The sequence below is a fragment of the Lissotriton helveticus genome, chromosome 2_2 (genome assembly GCF_964261635.1).
Source record: "Lissotriton helveticus chromosome 2_2, aLisHel1.1, whole genome shotgun sequence".
Taxonomy (NCBI): domain Eukaryota; kingdom Metazoa; phylum Chordata; class Amphibia; order Caudata; family Salamandridae; genus Lissotriton; species Lissotriton helveticus.
Genome location: NC_136060.1, coordinates 145,871,559 through 145,881,854, shown reverse-complemented (window position 1 = coordinate 145,881,854; position 10,296 = coordinate 145,871,559). Strand labels below are relative to the sequence as shown.

General features: G+C 46.2%; 1 pseudogene; it reads left to right on the top strand.

Moving 5' to 3' along the window:
- Positions 1 to 3,748: 3,748 nt before the first annotated feature.
- Positions 3,749 to 4,880, top strand: LOC144821767 (thiol S-methyltransferase TMT1B pseudogene; annotated as a pseudogene).
- The last annotated feature ends 5,416 nt before the right edge of the window (positions 4,881 to 10,296 follow it).

Sequence of the window (10,296 nt, the reverse complement as noted above, 5' to 3'; positions counted from 1 at the left end):
GAGATTGCTCTGCCCTGGCAGGGACAGTGAGAAGCGGCCGCCTCCTGTTAACACCATGAAGCGGCCACTGCACAGCGGCTCACCTTCGGCGTCGCTAGGCAGCCAGCAGCAGCGCTGCGAGCTTTCCAGCAGCCACCCCGCCCCCTGCCCAGGTGCCCTGTGTACTCGCGGTGCTTCGGGCGCTGCTGACTGCTCCGGTTTGCAGTGGAGGTCCAAACAGCCAACGGCGGGTCATGTGATGGGAGAGTGCTCGCCTAGCAGGGTTTAAATAGCCGTCTAGTACTGGCGCTGCCGCCTCTGCTGTCACCGTGCAGCACTCTATGCTGCTAATGCGAGCGGCACAGAGGGCGAGACGAGAAAACAATGACCTGAAAACCCGGCCCTGCTGCTGCCGGCGCAGGGTGATACCACAACAATACAGCACGCTTGCTCGCATCGCCAGCCTTACAACAAGCGGAACACTGTAGTCCAGGACTCCTCTATAGACACTCGTCACGGCGGTTCTCAGTAGGCACGACCATCGCAGTAAACAGGGGCACCAGGGCAATGTATGGGGTGCCCAGGACCACACATAGCTATAGTGAAGGAAAATAATGGTCCTGGGGTTGTGCTCCGTATACACGGAAACAAAACTTTCCGAACATCTTTCCCCCGAAGGGAAAGGCTTATTTCTTACTCCGATGGCTTTTTTTGCATCTTTGCTAACTCCACACCACCACCACCAAGCTTTACAGCTCTGCCATGGCCACACGCAGCCCCGTGCTTTTAAATACCTTTAGCCCTAACCACGTTTTTATGAGGATGATAAAACTGGGAGTTATCTCTAGTTTGACCTAAAATGCCGTCTCTGGGAACGTACTGTTTCAATGAGGTTTGAGTGCTTTGGATTGGAACCGTTCTGATGGCCAGGTACGGATCGCTCTCCAAGATATAACAATAAGTTAATATCTTGGTATTGGTTTCCAATATTAGCAGGAGCAGAAATGACGTCATTAGTGCTTTCGGTTTGTGGGCGCAAATCACTAAGAGTCTGTCTGACACTCCCCCTGAGAGCGCAAACCTGCTGCAGGCCTGACGTGGGCAGGGCGGGCACGGTACTGTAGGCACAGGTCAGCCATTGTTCCTTGTTTGACATGCATCTTCATGACAGGCACACATCGCGACATCTTAATCCGGGGGCTGAGCGCTCACTGAGGCTTTGGTGTTTTGTACGGGCGCTTGTTGGGCCAGTTGGAATCAAAGGCCAGAATGCTAATGTGGGGACGCGCTGTGATCCGGCCGCTCTTTTGTCTGCTATGAACTCCCAGTGACCCTTCCTTCCTCCGAGGCCTGCAGAGGGACGGGGACCCTCCTGCAGACGCAGCTAAACAACATCTAGTTGTCATCTCACCTCGAAAAGTAAATGTACTACAGTGCACGATATTAAGCGGATTCCTTTTTCTGGCACCCTGGACACACCTTAGTGCACCCACCCGTGGATGTGAGGCTCGTACGGAACACCCTTAGACACGGCCTCGCTACTCGCTCTTAACGTCCATTCTTAAAGACGTGGGCCTCTTGCCGGACGATGGTAAGGACAGCGGGCTCACACAGTACACGTTTTATGTCTAGGCGCTCACATTGTACACTCTGTCCAGTCCCGCGGAGAAGGCTCACGCTGTGAGATTCCAGGACTGTGAGGTTCATACTGTACCAATCTAGTGACGTGAGGCTCCCCTGGCACAGTCCTGAGAACACGAGGCCAGCTCCGTAGAATCCTGCAAGCCAGAAGCAGCTCACACTGTACCAGCATGCCCGGGAGGATTATACAGTGACAAGGAGTGCGCGCGAAGGCCCCTGCACAGGTCTACGCACTTGAGGGTCACACAGAACAACTTAAGGGGGGACGGGCTTCTCCTATATAATCATCTGGACATAGGCCACATTATAGGGGCATACTATTCAAACCTGTGGAAATACTTTTCATGTTGTACAATACTGCATGCAGAAGAGATTGAATGTACTGTTTTAACGCATGTTTTCCTGTGAGGCACAGAAGGGAGACTTTCTTGGTGGACTGGAAGAGCGCCCCCCCCCCTAACAGACAATGGGGTAGTTGTCGGTGTTGATGCTTATCAAAGGAGGGCGGAGTTGTCATATCAAAGGCACTCGGGCACTACCGGAGGTCATTGTAAATGTGTCAAACCCTTTGAAATGGCACAAGCTCACCCAGGAGCCTCAGTGGTGTCAGCCAGCACGTAATTTGCATGAGGTTGTTAAGGGCAGATGGTCACAGGGATAAGAAGAACATTGGCTAGAACAAACTTTTTTCTAATTCGCAGAGTTTTCATTTTACTTTAGGGCAACATCTAGTTCATTTCTTGTATTAGGATCTGGAAACTTACATTTAAATACACATTTTCTTCCACGGAACATGCCTCGAGTGCTACACTTTCTCATAAAAATGAAATTATCTTTGCACTTTTGCAAGTCTGTAGTTTCTAGAAGGTGGACATTGGGTTACATGGGCTTATCAGAAAGATATACCGTGGGAAGGACGCTTGGTGTGGGTTTGCATCAGTGTGTTTCTTGGGCCTTTGTGTTTAAGGTAAAAAATAGTATGTTCTAAAGTCACCCGAGGCATGGCTGTTATCTCAGTGCAGAAACCCCAAACATTAGAGCCCAGTGAATTCTCGGCACATCCTGTTGAATCATCCAACCATTTAAACCGCCCCAAAAACGTACTAGTGTATTATATGGGGCCTGGCTGCAACGCCCCTCCCCCATCCGAAACCATCATAAGCCCAAAAGTGGCAATGTATTTATACGGTCAACCCGGGAGAAATCTAATCCTGGCTGCAAAGTTTCAGCCCTTTAACAATGCCAAAAGATAATGCAGTATGGGGACAGCCCGGTGAACGCTGCATCTGTCTGCTGAAGCCCCACCCTTTGCACCCCATGCTTCCTTCAAGAGTGTTTGAAATGTCGTCTTGGAATGTTGTGCCCTTCCGAGCCCGGTTCCTGTTTTGCTTCTCTTTGAGACCTGTCACCCCCTGAACCAGGCTGAATAAAGCATCCACGTGTTCCCTTTGTCCCGGCTAATCCTTTGTGATTCTTGACTTTGAAAGTGGCCATTCTTGGAGCCCCAGACTACCCTATTTGATGAGCAGTTGCCCTTTTTCAGGGGTAAAGTGACCGTACGTAACAGCTCAGCTTCCAAACTCACATCCTTACAGGTCAGTACTATACAAAATCCAGGAGGTTTAGCTGTTACTCTGAATATTTCCACTCTCAGAAAAAACAAACGCGTCACTGTGCAAAATGAAGAATTACTTATGTAGATCTAAACATTATTGCAAGTGTATCCATTCAGGACACAGCCTTTGAAAGAATTCGTTTTAGATTAATTTTCGAGAACACCAGGCGAAACTTGTACAAACTCTAGAGCATCGACTTGTAGCAAATATTTATTTATTCGTTACTTCTTTATAAAAAAACAAATTAATTAATTACATTTCCTTGCATAAAGGAATAATTCTGGACATGACTGGCAATCTATTTATCGTGTACAAAATATATACTATTAATTCCAGCTTTGTGTGCTATGGAACACCCTTGTTTGTAACGAAAAAACATACCGGTAACCTGAATGTGGACTCATCTGTGCATATGGTGTGCATTATTCCTACAAAGTAAATCCAGCGCAGCTCAGACACGCATCAGCTCGAGAGTGCAGACCTCAGAGGCGGCGGCGCCCTCGGCTCCGAACATGGGCCTTCTCATAGCCACCCTTCAGGGGGGCATCATGCTGCTGACCCTGCCAGTGCACCTCTTGGCTCTCTTAGGAGTATGGCAGCCACTAGCCAATAAGATGTTTCCGTACGTGTTGGCCACATTTAGCCACGTCTACAACCGGAAGATGCATTCCTTCAAGAAGACTCTTTTCACCAATATGCTAGACTTCGCCAGCCCCGGGGGGAAGCTCAACATTTTGGAGGTCGGAAGCGGAACGGGAACAAATTTCCAGTTTTTCCCGCCAGGATGCCGAGTCACGTGCACGGATCCGAACCCAGACATCGAGCGCTTCCTGGGCAAGAGCGTTGCAGAAAATGACCACGTCCGGTTCACGCGCTTCCTCGTGGCGTCTGGGGAAGACATGTCGGCGGTGGCCAGCGGCTCCGCGGATGCTGTGGTCTGCACGCTGGTGCTGTGTTCGGTGCGGAACGTGGAGGGGGTCCTCAAGGAGGTGGTGCGAGTCCTCAGACCGGTGAGTATTCTGTAGTGCTATTTTGAGATGTACAAGTTTAATATGGCAGCTGACTTTCACTTTCTCTGAGTCACTATTTCGAAGCGCAGATTACAAGGGAAAACTCGGCAAAGCAATAGCTACGACCTATATATTGGGCAAATGGCACTGGTTTCCTGACCCACACTTCACATGAATTATGTCAAAGCTGAGATTATTACTTGTTCACAAATTACATATTTTAGCCAATAGAACGTGTGCACTTTCTAAACTTGTAGGATTGCACATTCATAAAGGTTAAAATTTACAGAGACTTTATCTGCCAGCCTATGGCGTTACTTACCCAAGCGAAGGGTCGTTTATAGGAATTCCATTCCATTGTTTGATCCTCTACCCCTTTCCTAAACAATTCCATGTTCCGCATTTTATGCAGTCTATGCTTCATAGCATGTATGGAAAACTTGGAATCACTGAAAAATCATAAAAATAATGCATGTAGGAGGCAAGAAATGATCCAGGCTTTGTAGGCAACAGGCACCTCTATGTAGGATCCTGGGCAACACCCACCCTCTTGCTGAGGCAGATCTTTATCTTTTTGTTAGGAATGTCGCAAAGCACACTTTTGAAAACACTGCACTTCACGTGCACAACTCGACTTGTGTCATTTGTATCAGTGTAAACCTACGATTTTGTGTACTTGACTGTACGCTTCTCCACATTTTAGTAAGTCAATGCCAAACATACTTTTATGATGCTAGTAATACAAAATATATATATCTCTCTCAAAAAAAATATATATATAGATAGATACACATAGAGAGAGACAAATTGTGTTTATAATTTTTGAACTACAGTAACTCATTATTCCTCTAATAACTAGTATATCTTTTCCGGAAAACCAACTGGCTCTGCAGATTTTCCTTTATTTATTCCAGTATTTTCTAAAGTGTTAATTTAGGGAATTGGATATCCTTAAACAAAGTAGCTTAACTTCCTAGTTGAAATATTCTCTCTATAGGTCAGAACTATGATCTTGAAACTCCAAATATATTTCCCTTACATTTTCTATTGTTGTTGAAATATTATTTCTACTTTTTTTTGCCTTGGTCTTCTACAATAGAATGACATTCCTAGCATACAATTCTCCAAAAGCAACCCCACCTCAGCTTACTCAAATTATGATTCAGAATGCCTTACGCCTAAGAGATGTTTACGTGCCTCTGTTGCCTGCAATGTGTGGGGGCTCGCAGTGTGTGTGGGGGCTCGCAGTGTGTGTGGGGGGGCTCGCAGTGTGTGGGGGGCTCTGTGTGGCTGTGTGTGTGGGGGGCTCTGTGTGGGTGTGTGTGTGGGGGGCTCTGTGTGGGTGTGTGTGGGGGGGCTCTGTGTGGGTGTTTGTCATTTGCGAGAGATTAAGCTATTGGCATTGTAAATGACAATGCCATTTATTTATGTTAAAAAAACATAAATAAAAATAATGTCAAGAGCAATGCCAATAGCTCTAACTTTAACAAAGGCAAAACCATTGCATTGTAAATGCTTGTTGCACATTGTTACAACCTTGTGTAGTTCCACATTTTCCAATCCTTTCTGAAATCACAAGGTATGATACTAAACTAAGGAAGACCATGATGTTTGGTTTGTCTCTATAGTTTGAATAATCAGAGTCTCGTGGAAGATTCTGTAGTAATTTTAAGTATATTCCTTCTGCATTTTTCCATTGCTGGACTCCACCTAAATAGGGGTTTTCAGCCTCATAATGCAACTGTGGTTTTATCATAGCATTATAGGCGACCGATTCCAGCTTTAGGGAATTGCCACCAAATTCCGTATTGAGTTTGTTTTTGTCTTGCTATGGGTGATAATGCTTTAGCTTTTAACGCCTCATTGTGTTCTCTCCACTTTTTTCTTATTAAACATTATATCACAATACTTATGGGGGGACACCTCTCCCAGTTTTGGAACCGCTAAATTTCAGGAAAATTAGGTTTATATCCATCCAAATGCTAATGTTTTTGTTTTGCCATAATGATATTAAGTTTCCTATAAATAATTGTTGAATTCTGGTCGTTTTCTTTAAAGACCTATTCAGCAGGTATTATTACAACTGAATCGGCATTTAGTAGGCATGAGATGTGTGTCCCTTCCATATGTTGACTGGATTATTTTGTGTTGACCAGGACGGAGGGCACTTCCGCTAACTACAGGGCAAACAATAGGGGGGCCAGAACACAGCCCTCTCGGAGGCCATTTCATATTTGAGTTTTATGTGAGAGAGAGAGCCCTCCAAATCGATTTAAACTCTAGACAAGTTTGCTGATTGTAACTCTTTCAGAAATAAGACACATCGGTATCTGTAGGTCTTTCAGTACTTCACAAAGTATTGTTCTCGTTACCAGATCAAACGTGGCTTACAGATGTCTACAAAACAACAGAACAAATTGCCCCTTTGCTCATCAACTTTCTGTTCCAGGGAACATAGACTAAAAAGCAAAGGTCTAGAGTTGAGTGTCCCTCTTTAAATCTCCCTTTTTCCATTGGTATTAAATTGTTAGCCTCGGCCCATTCCTTCCAGTATCCTAGAAATATTTTTGTAGATAATTTTGCTTCCACATGTATTAAACTTATCAGCCTATGGTTATTTGGCAGTGGCGGATCGTCCATTGGGGGCGTTGGGGCGTTGCCTCACTAACCACATGGCCACGGGCATGCCCTCAGGAAGATTAACTTCACTCACACTGCCGCCGGGCGCGTCCTGACTCGATATCCGAGTCAGTCAGGAGGATCCGTTGCTGAAGGGGGTGGGGCAGCACTGGAGGGTTGGGTTTGTTGTTGATGTGATGTCACTTCACTGAGTGACAGCAGCAAGGCAGGTGCGCATGTTCAGGTTTGGATTGGTCAATTTTCTGACCAGCCCGAACATGCGCACTAGTATCGCCTGCAGGGCCCTGCATTACTAGAGTGAGCTAGGGCGAGGGCTGCTACTGGCCAGTGGCCGCGGCCCACGCTCTCCTATGGGCGGAAACAGTCCATGCCCTAGCCAATTCTGGCGCTGCTGGAGCAGCGTCTGGATTGGCTGAGACTGAGATGGTATGCCACCAGCCACTTGCGAAGGCGCCAACGCTGCAGCGGACCCTGGCACAGGAACATACAGCAAATGCGGCGCGGACCCGGCGGTCAGGTAAGTTTTCACGTTTATTTTTTATTTTTTAAACTATCTTTTTAACCCCCTTGACCCCCCGTGACTCCCCCGCACGTATTGCGAGCCGCGACTGTGGATACATACATGAGTGCGACAGTGCGCATACTGCAATGCAGAGACAGAGTCACGGTGCACGGCGCGCCCTGGCCCGAGGCAGGTTGTTTTTAGCACGCAGATGGGGAAACGGTACCATTTTACCACGAGCCTTTCAGCGTTTCCCCATTTGTAGTTCACTCCAGCCAGCGTTATAAATGTGGTAATTTGCCACTGCATTTCCGCGATGTTATGCGGTATTAGAGCATCTGATTATCCAGTGGGGCAAACCTATCAATGGTGCTGCAGCTGCAGTGGCACCGGGATCTATTTTGGCGGCTATTGATGCTTTCGGGTGAGTCCAGGCGGTGAGTTCTGAGTGTGGGCCCTTCTGTTCACGGTATCATTGGGCCCTCGGGCCGGGCAGCCAATGGCACGTTGGATTATTCTCAGGCTGGTGAGGCTGGTCAGGTCTTTAAAACTAAAAGTTAGGTGTACGGGAAGGGTGCAGGCGGATCGAACATGGCACAGTTCCTGCGAGCTGAGGGTCTCAGTAGGATGCGGGACTACAGAGCTGCAGGTGAGCGCATCCTTACAGGGACTGCTACAGCCATGTGACAAAGCCTGAGTGTCATATGCAGGCCGGCGGTATGCATGAGTGGAGGAGGATGGAAGGGTCCACTTTAAACCAGAGGGGTGTTACAAAGCCCGAGTCTCATGTGCAGGCCGGTGGATCCTGGGACGCACAAGTGTAGGAAGAGGGGAGGAAGGTGGCCCCTCGAGCCACTGGGTGATGGGAGCTCTATGCACCTAATGGTGGTGGGAGGGAGGTGTCACCCAAACACAACCAAGGCCACAGGAATGGAGTGGTGCCTGAGGGATGGTTGCCAATGCCATGCCCGTGTGTGGAAGGATGCCTACATTTAAGGTCAGTGTGGGTGTCTTTCTCAAGCCAATAGTTAGAGGGTGCTTTGGTAGCAAGGGATTGGAGAGGGTGGAAAGGTGCGTGAGTGCTAGAACTATGCCTTGCTGTATTATGTGCTATGTTATCATAGTTTGTATTTTATGTTCTGTCATACTGCAGTACACTATGCTTCTGAAGTATTCTAGTTTCAGCCATGTTAATCTTTGCTGTGTTCTGTTATAATTAGATGTGTATGTTAATCTCTGCAATGCTGTTGTGTATATGTTAGATTATGTTATGTTATGTTATGGTCATGTATTGTATGCCATTTTATGGTAGTGCATACTACAATCTTGCACTTTATATTATCTATGATAATTATATTTAATGTTTTGTTATGCAGTGCAGTGCAATTGTATGGTGTTCTATATCACAGTCTCCTATGTTGTCATGGTGTGCTGATTGTTGTGTGTTATGTTATCCCTTACCTTAGTCTAAATTCAGCTTTGTTTTGCTGCTGTTGGTGAATGTATGTCTTTATATCACAGACCACATACAGGGCATTATGTCACATCTGACCATTTCACTCCATGCCGTACAACCCAGTAGCCCCATATACCATACACACACACATGATATGGGGTTTTGAAAGACGTATATATGCATAGCTTCTGGTTTAAAAAAAATATTGTTAGAAATGTGAACTTCCGGCTGCATAATACACGCACCATCTTCTGAGAATTTCACTATTTTGTGGGTTTTTGCTGCCCTTGAGACTCACGAATAATGTTTACATGTCGTAATGTACTTTCCTGAGTTGCAGCTATTTATAGAAGGCACATACATTGGGTGGGTGCATAGTCATACCCACAGGAGTTATGAAAACATTGAATTTCTTTTAGAATTAGTACATTACTCTGGGCCACATTCCATCCCACTGTGTTTTTTTATAACTTTTGGTGCCGGATTGAATGCATTGTTGTAACAATGAGTGAACACATTTGCACTCGGAACTGGGCAATTTGTCAACAGTGCTAACGGATCAAGATTGTTAATGTCAAATTAAGAGAAAGTCATTCTAGATAACGCCTTTGTTTTTTGTTTAGTGTAAGGATGAGTGCTCCACAGGACTGTGCTGTTGTTTTTGAGCTGGGTGGTCAGTTGTCCATTTCCAGCCTTTGCAGGTACTTTCCCCACAGCATCTCTTGCCGAGTCTCTCAAGCAGTGATGCAATATTGTGCTGCAGAGTGGGTGACATGTTCGAGCTGCCTGTTTAAGTTGGTTTGGTCAAGGACACATACTGTTTGTTGAGCTTGCAGTGCTTTGCCTGCTGTCTGGCTCTGGTGCCTTGTCATCAGACCTATCAGACCTCAGAGGGGTTGACATATTCCTGCTTTCTCAAATTTGCTTGAAAATGCACCCTTTGACCACTCTTTTTTCAAAAACCCATAGGTGGTTCAGGCTCGCTCGGAATGCTCGCTCGCCTCAATGAAGTACAACAATTGTTTTACGCCCTACCACTTTCAAATGTCACCAGCCGCCACTGTTATTTGGGGATGTCGGGTCAACTTTCTTGTGGACAGGCTTTATGATTGCCATTTCCAACTCTGGGGAATTGTCCAGTTAATAGTATTCTGTGAGACATATAAAAAAGATCCCAGCCCACCAATCTGTGATGGATTTTGTTATTACTGCTGGCAGGTTATCAGGTCTTGCAGCTCTTAATTTTAAAGATCCGATAGGGGCTCTTAAAATGATAATTGAAAATAAGGACTGTTAGAAATGAAATTCCTGGTACGCTGAAGTATGCACCCAGGCAAGGCAGGAATCACCATTCTAGTCACGATAAGCTAAGTACACATTTAAAGATAGACTGTGTTTACTCTCTGGTATCTTGGCAATCAGGCCTATGTAAAGAGGCAACATGCAAAGTAT